Source organism: Simochromis diagramma, unplaced genomic scaffold (genome assembly GCF_900408965.1).
Source record: "Simochromis diagramma unplaced genomic scaffold, fSimDia1.1 OVJJ01000426.1, whole genome shotgun sequence".
NCBI lineage: Eukaryota > Metazoa > Chordata > Actinopteri > Cichliformes > Cichlidae > Simochromis > Simochromis diagramma.
In genome coordinates this window covers 658,796-666,405 of record NW_024387170.1, presented here as the reverse complement: position 1 = coordinate 666,405, position 7,610 = coordinate 658,796, and the positions used below count along the sequence as shown (strand labels likewise).

The following is a 7,610-nucleotide window of genomic DNA, read 5'->3' as shown; positions in this document are numbered from 1 at the left end:
TTAGAGCCTATAATCCAGCTAAACTGTGGCATCAATCAGCAGAAGCGTTAAACCAGTCAAAGCAGCCATGGCAGTGATTGACAGCTGCTGGAGAGGAGGAGAGGTGACAGCTGAGAGGCCGGCGGAGATGTGCCGCTCCCTCCACGTAATATGGGGGTCATTCCAGCTTCTGGGAAATGTTTTGATCCTGAAGTCAAATCCAGACACGTAATCATGTGAGGTGTTACAATCCCACCGTTTTATCTGCAGTCCTTCAGGGGTCCCTGCAAGTTCACAATCCTCTTACTGGTCATTGGTTCCTGGTCTGCTAATACCATGCAAAATCCAGCCCGTGTTGCTTTATCCACTTATGAGCACAATGACTCCGGTGAGCTGGGCGCTGGGATTATACAGACTACATCCACACGGAGCGGCGGCCGCAGACAGACGGCCATCAGATCAGAGGGGATTATAAGAACTTCTGAATGGTGTAAAGTGTCATAAATAACTTCTCTTTGTTTTTCCCTGCACTGGACCTGAAGCACTGTAAGGCACACAGCAAGTAAGGGAATTTGATATACACACGTCATGACAATTAGCCGTCTGATAATCGTGACAGTTACCAGGTAAAAGGAAAAAAGAAAGAATCTGTAATGTGTATAAACCAGATCACAACCCTGAGTCGACTTTACTAAGGAGCAGTTGAACCGGCGTAGAGACTCTGTTCATTTCTATTCTTACACATGCTGTAAATAATTGCTGCATCTCAGCCTTTAATCGTTGTCTGTCTTTATTATTTTCATTCGCCGGCGTTTTTCCTTCCTGCAGTTTGTTCTTTGTAGTCTCTGTGAGCACACTGTGAGCTACAGTCAGACGCCCTGGGTGTGTGAGTGCACGCATTCACCAGCACATCTGTGTCACACCCTGGCTTTGGCTGCCTCTTCATCTACACATCCAGAGCTATGGAAGGTCGAATGTGCACAGTAACAACTGTTTCTGTCCACAATTGTTTCTTATTCTCAGTGTCTGTTGAACTAAAAGAAAAAAAAAGGCAGATCAGTGCCACTAATAGTGAGAGAAGAAACTAAATGAAGTCAAATTAAATTTCTGGCAGATGATTTCAAAAAGATCCCGTTTCATTAGTGTTGGCTCACGAACACGTCTCCAAAGCTGAGCGCTCGATATCCAAGCAGCTTAGTTCATGACATGAACATGTATCATCAATGTAACAGTTTTCATTCATACAGCAGCAAATCACAACAACAACCCGAGGTGAATGCAGGGCTGCTCCGTGAAAATATAAAGTGGAGGTTTGGAGTTGAACTGGCTGTAAAATCCTCACCAAGTTATTGACAAAAATAAGGCTACCTCAGAGCTCTCCGAGGAAAGCCCAAAGGTCTCCGTTACTTCTGATTTTGGCAGCGATCATCCTGTTTGGAATAATCAACCACTTCTACCATTCCTACCTCTCAGACTTCTACAGCTTTCACATCTGTGCGGTGACCAGCAAGTTCCCAGATTTTGTACCAAAGCATGAACATCCTGTCCATGTGCTAACACTGAAGTCTCACTGTGGCCATGATAAACTCTGATGGTTCATTCCACAGGAAGATGCTGCACAAACATTTCCCTCTCTGTCACTGCGGTTGTGCTGTGACACCCTGAGGATGTTCAGGGAGCATCACAGATGAAACACACTGGAAGGCTCTCAGAAATGATCTGAAGAGCTTCAAGAAGATCCTTCAAGGATCAGCTAATGAGCCCCTCACCCGCTCACTTTTTCTTTCTCTGTAACTTGTGAGGGCGGGACGTCGCCAGTGTCAGATGGAGCGTTCCTACGCTGTCGTAGGCAGAGTCCTTCGCAGGGACGCCACGCTCTTGGACACGGAGCCCTTTGCCGCCAGTGCCCGCGACAGACAAAAGGGGCCTCCGTTCCTGTCAAGATAATGCCACAGTCGCTATTGTAAAGTCACGCGGCTATTGTGTAGTCAGCTTCTCTTGCTGTTTTGCAGAAGCCCACATACAGAGACACACTCCAGCACAAGCGCACAAAAAGGCGACAGAGAATTGTGACAGAATTGGACGCTTGTACTCCTCTGAAGACGCTGCTCTGGAGGAAAATAAAGGACGGGACTTTCGGGGCGGGGAGGGGGAGCGTTTCAAAAACACTTCTGAACAGCCAGATCAAAGTCAGCGGCAAAAAAGCAAAGCGTGAGCGCAGAGAGGGGGAAAACAAAATCACAAATAGTGAGTAAACACGGTGGAATGGCAGAGTGGCAGAGCAAAGCACGGGGAGGAAGGGTGTCAGAGTATCTTAACCACGTCCAAAGGTGTCTTTCCTCGCTGCACACACGAGTGCAGGTTATCACGCAGCGCAATTGACTTTTCTCTTGGTGTTGCAGAAGGACAGCAGGTGTTTGTGCGGTGCAGCAAGGCAGCTGCAGCAGAGTGAGGAGATAACAACCAGAAAAACAAGCCCTCCTCCTCTTCCTCCTCTGCTACCTCCCCATCTTTTTGTTTTTTGTGACTGGTGGTTTCTCAGGACGGCGACAATCACACAATGTCGTTTCTCTTTCTTTCACCAGAACGGCAGAGAAAAGGTCACCTTTGGAAACTTGAAGCCACTTCTACAGAAGTTCCTGTGACGAAGCAGGAGGATCAGCAGTGGTTTGCACTTTGCTTGTACAGCGTTTCATCACCTTTCATTAAAGCAGAAGCTGTCCTTATGACTGTGTGTGTACGGCTGATGAATCGTTTTCTTATAAATGTATCATTTAGTTTCACATCACTCACAGTTCTGCTTCTTGATAATCCAGATGTTGCAACATTAGTTTTTACTGTTACGTTTGCTGATTACACTTCTAAAACATTCTCACTGGTGAGAGGTCAAACCTGTCTCTGCGACGGTGTGCACAGAAGCTCATTGGATAGGACACGTGATTATTGGTGATCAGTTCTGTGCAGTGAAGACAGATGAAATCAGTATGTGTTTACATGAGAGATGATAATAACATGTTAACGGTGCACTGGCTTTTTTAACGTCCTTGTAAATGAAGACCTGAGTTTGTAGTGTTGGGCTTTGCTTACAGAGACATTCACTCCAGCTCTGTTTATCTACTTTATTTTAATATAACTTTGTTACTTCCCACAGTAAATGAATTAAAAGTACAGATGCTTTGTGGATGGTATGATGCAGCCGAGTACATTCATTAGAATTTGAAGCTGAAACGAGGTTTGTGCTTCCTCGTATAAATATGACGTGAGGTTCAGTTAGCTTGGCACAAAGATTTGCTCTTATACACTTGAGAGACTATCAGGTTACAGAGTATTTCTGACACAAGTATGTTTCTGTTTACCATCTTTTTTCTGCCACCTCTGACACTAAAACGTTTTTTGTCTTTTCCACTTTAAATATTTTCTTCAAGTCGCTTCACTGATGAAACTGACCACACCTTATTAATGAGCGTTCGCTCGCCTGGAAGTAGAGAATAGTTTATCGCGTCCGGTTGATCCCGCCCACTTCCTGTCTGTGGTGGAACCACACGGGCTGCTGGAGGATTTTAAGGCCTGAAAATGAGTGTGTCTTTATTTCTGTGCGCTGGTTTCAATTGCATTAGACTCACATATGTAAAAGTGTAGATTCAGTCTGAAAGCAGCTCCTAAAGAGATTTGGTTTAATAATATTTAATAATATTCTCTAAATGTTCTCTGTGCTGGCTGATAGAATTACACCCAGATTCCACTTCTGGTCACAGAGGGGAGGCCACAATAACACATAATGAATGCAGCGTGCTAATAACCAGATGCTGGAAAAACACTGCTCACAGAGTCGAGCCATTTGCAGATCTAATGGGAGCTTCTTAGGGGCAAATTGTCTTAATAGAGCTGCGTTGTAAATTGACCAGGAACCGCAATGACACACACGAGCACGTCATTCTGCAGGTACCAGAGAGAGAAGACAGCAAAATGTGACACCGCTGGTCTCTACATGTGGCACAAAGAGTGTTTGTGAGGCTAATAAACGTTTTCTATTTTTATTTTATTTTATTTATTTTATTTTATTTTTTTTTTTTTGGGGGGGGGCATTATCTGGCTGACAAAATCCAACATAAGTGATACATCTTCCTCTTTCTTCCTCACTGCAAAAGCAGTTCAATTATTCATTGTGCTCAGTGCTGAGACACACAGCCACGCAGCCTTAACACACACTGTCACAGCTAATGGAAGGAGCAATCACACATTTTACAGAAAACCAAATATGCAGATGTGTCTGCTGCAATTTACGCAGACATATTTTAATGTGAGGAATCTGAGGAAGGACGGGGGGCAGAACGATCCTGGGAAAAATCGAACGACACATTCGATGAATATTCGCCCGTTGTTCTGGGTGAAGTCGCCACCTACTTCAGAGGATCAGGAAAGGAAACAAGTCAAGCTCCTCTGAGTGCGGGGTGTGGCACGGAGGCATTAAGTGGCGTAATTAATAGCGTTCTCACATATCTGGCGAAGTTATTAGGGTGCAGGGGAGAGAAAGTGGCGCCTTAAGAGGCTCTCAAATTGCACTCCAAGATTTGTCACTTACAGGAGCCGTTTAATAGCTCGTTTGAAACTGTTGACCTCAGTTAGCAGAACAAGCCCATTTGAGCTCTTAGTGAATTAGTTCAGATTTAAATGGGCTAAGTGAAATCCCACACTCCTGTGCAAACACACACACACACACCGCTTTAAACATCACCAGTCAACATTTGTTATTTTACCCAGCAGTGCAGCTTTATTTCATTAAGGAATAATTGCTTTGAAAGAACACAGAAGATTCTGACATTTAGCTTTCTCTTCACTGCTAATTTCATCTGTTTCTTCTCCACGTCACCTGCAGACAATCATAACATATAGAAGAAAATGAAAGGAAATGGTCCAATGTTGAAAACGACATGAAACTATCAGCAAATGTCAGCATCAGGGGGAAACGCAACCCAATATGATGATCCACTGGAGGAAATATTTACCAATCTAAAAATTTCATATGGTAAATGTTAGAAGGCAAAGAGGGTGCTGCCAATAGGATCCAATTAAAGAAACATTTTTGAGGGTTTTCGCAGGAATGCCAGCAACCAATGGAGATATCAGCGCATAAATTATCTGCGGCCGACTTAATTACACGCGAGCGGAGCGAGGAGTAGACAAAAAGAGAGCGATGTGGGCAAACAGGAGGAGGAACGGAGGTGCGGAGAGTCTATTCTCTCTGATAACTCCAAAGTTAAAAGAAAAACTCACCCTGCTGCAGGCTCCTCCATCTGTCTGTGCTGCACACACACTCCGTCAGCTCTGCAGTCCAGCAGGAGCAGGTTAAAGGTGCCTTTTCTCTTGGTTCTTGCCGTCCTCCAGCCTGGAAATGTTCACACACACACACACACAGACGAAAAGCAAACTTGCACCGAACCTCCTAAATTCAGAAGTTTGCGCCGCATGGCAGACACGCCAAAAAAAAGCTGCATTTCATCCTTTTTTGAATCAATTTCTTTCTTTTCTCTGCTTCTTTTTTTAGTGATGGGGTGATGGGGAGGAGATGGGGGGAGGGGAGGCTTGTTTTATGCTTTGCACATAAATGTGATGCATAGACTCTGCGCGCTCATATCTGCCTGCATTGTACGTGGGCGGGTGTAAATCCTCATCTTCCTGTATATCCATTAGTAATGCAACACTCTAAAAATAAAGTGTGCCCCGGCGTATCTGTGCCCATGAACATGTTGCCTGTGTAATCACATTTTATAGACTTCTTCTTTATCTGTTGTCAGAAGAGAGAGAGGGATGGAGGGGAGTGCTGCAGCTCTGCGTGGCTTTACAGATGCCCGTGATAGGCCGATTGTCCACGCCGGGGTTCTTACCTCTTTTACCAAAAAATAGCATCACACCAGCAGGACGGCTTCTACGGTGAAAGGTGAGATAAGGCCCCGGGTTTTTCCTTACCGATTTCTCCTCCATCCACTCGTCTTCTTCTCTGCTGCACTGACACAAATCAGCATGCTTAGAATAAACTGCATATGTTATCAGCTCCTTGGAAAGCAAGGGGAGAGGAGACAGAGAGAGGGAAGACTTCTATCACTTAATGAAAAATAGCTTCCCTTTTGGACAGAACTTCATAGGGCTGCAATCAAGCCCTGGCCCCCACTTCTTGACGTGCAATCGAGGCAAATCAAGTCAGCATCTATTAATAATATTTCCCTGGCTCCTTTCATTCCAGCGCGTGTCCTACCACTGTCAGCGCTGTGATGGAGCACTGCCTTTATCTCCACCCCAGCCTGCTCTGTCACAGTGATAAACAATTCTAACAAGAATCAGAATAAAGATCTCCCCAGTAGACTCCCAGAGATAGGGGGGGCCCTTTTTTCTCATTTTCTAGACGGCAAAATTTAATCTAGTCCCCCAACCCCCCTCCCCCAAACACACACCATCACCAGCCCCCCAAACACACACACCAAAGCTTCCTTCCTCCTTCCTTCCATCACCTGCTTCCTCCGCTGCCCTCCCTATCTTCTTTTTTCCTCCTCTTCCGTCTTCCCTGCTCTCTTTTTCTAAGCGTCACATTCAAAGAGATGTAAATTTCCTTAGAGCTGGGACCTGATGGCGTAGGAGCACAGAGCGGATGTCAAAGGCGGCGAGCGTACGTGAGAGGGGTGGAGTTACCGCTGTACCCCGCCGCTGGCTCGGTCCGACTAAAACCCTGGTTTAAGCGTTTGGTGGAGAAAATGTTACAGTATATGTAACATATGCAGACACCACCCTCCTCCTCTGAAGGAGAAGCACCACCGAGCACCACGAGCTGCTGTCCTCTGGATGCTGACTGAATGCTTTCCCACTAAGGGTATTAACCTGTTGGGTTTTTCTTCTCGGAAAATGACGCTGATGAGATGATGAAATACAACAAGTATGAGCACACATATATAAAAGTTTCATGAGTTGTAGATGGCAAAGACATCTATTATATCTTCCAGCTGCAAACGGCATATGCTTTAAATCATATATACATGAAAAAACTGAAAACTGGACTCATTTTATTTCATTTTATTCTGGAGCATTTTGTCAGGATGTCCAGGCATCATCCGCTTTTATTAGCGTTACATCCAGTCACTTTATATTTATTATTTAGGGGAAAGAAAAAGTCTGGCTACTATTTTTAGATCACTTTGACTTTTGATTGCAACAGAAATGTTAAAGGTACTCTCGAAAAAACACTAACTGTTTCCAAATGAGCTACATTTCATGCAGTCATGAGAGCTGGGTCTGGTTATGATTGAGCCCGACGACGAGTCCCAACTTTGTCTGCTTCTCTCTGAATGGTCACTGTACGTACGCGGGGAGAGGCCGAGCTGAGACACAAACGTAAGGATCTTTAAAAAGTGATCGATAAACACCTGCTGAGCTGGATACGTTGCAGAAGCTAAAGATCAATCGGATCATTTCCAGAGACCCACACTGTTCTGATCAGCTTTAAACTTACGAGATATTAGTGAATATCTACGAGTGTAACTATTATAAATAATATTAAGAAACAGAAGAAACAGGACTGTGACCTGAGTCAGCAGCAGAACATGGATGGACTAAAAACAAACACAGGAAAAGCACTTTAATGA

The 7,610-nt window shown here is 44.7% G+C and overlaps 1 long non-coding RNA gene across 1 annotated transcript; it reads right to left on the bottom strand.

Moving 5' to 3' along the window:
* Positions 1-4,723: 4,723 nt before the first annotated feature.
* LOC120744656 lies at positions 4,724-6,451 on the bottom strand. The gene is made up of 2 exons (XR_005698426.1): positions 5,254-6,451; positions 4,724-4,849 (listed from the first exon to the last, which is right to left on the bottom strand). It is a non-coding gene; the product is annotated as an uncharacterized LOC120744656 (long non-coding RNA).
* Between the last annotated feature and the right edge of the window lie 1,159 nt (positions 6,452-7,610).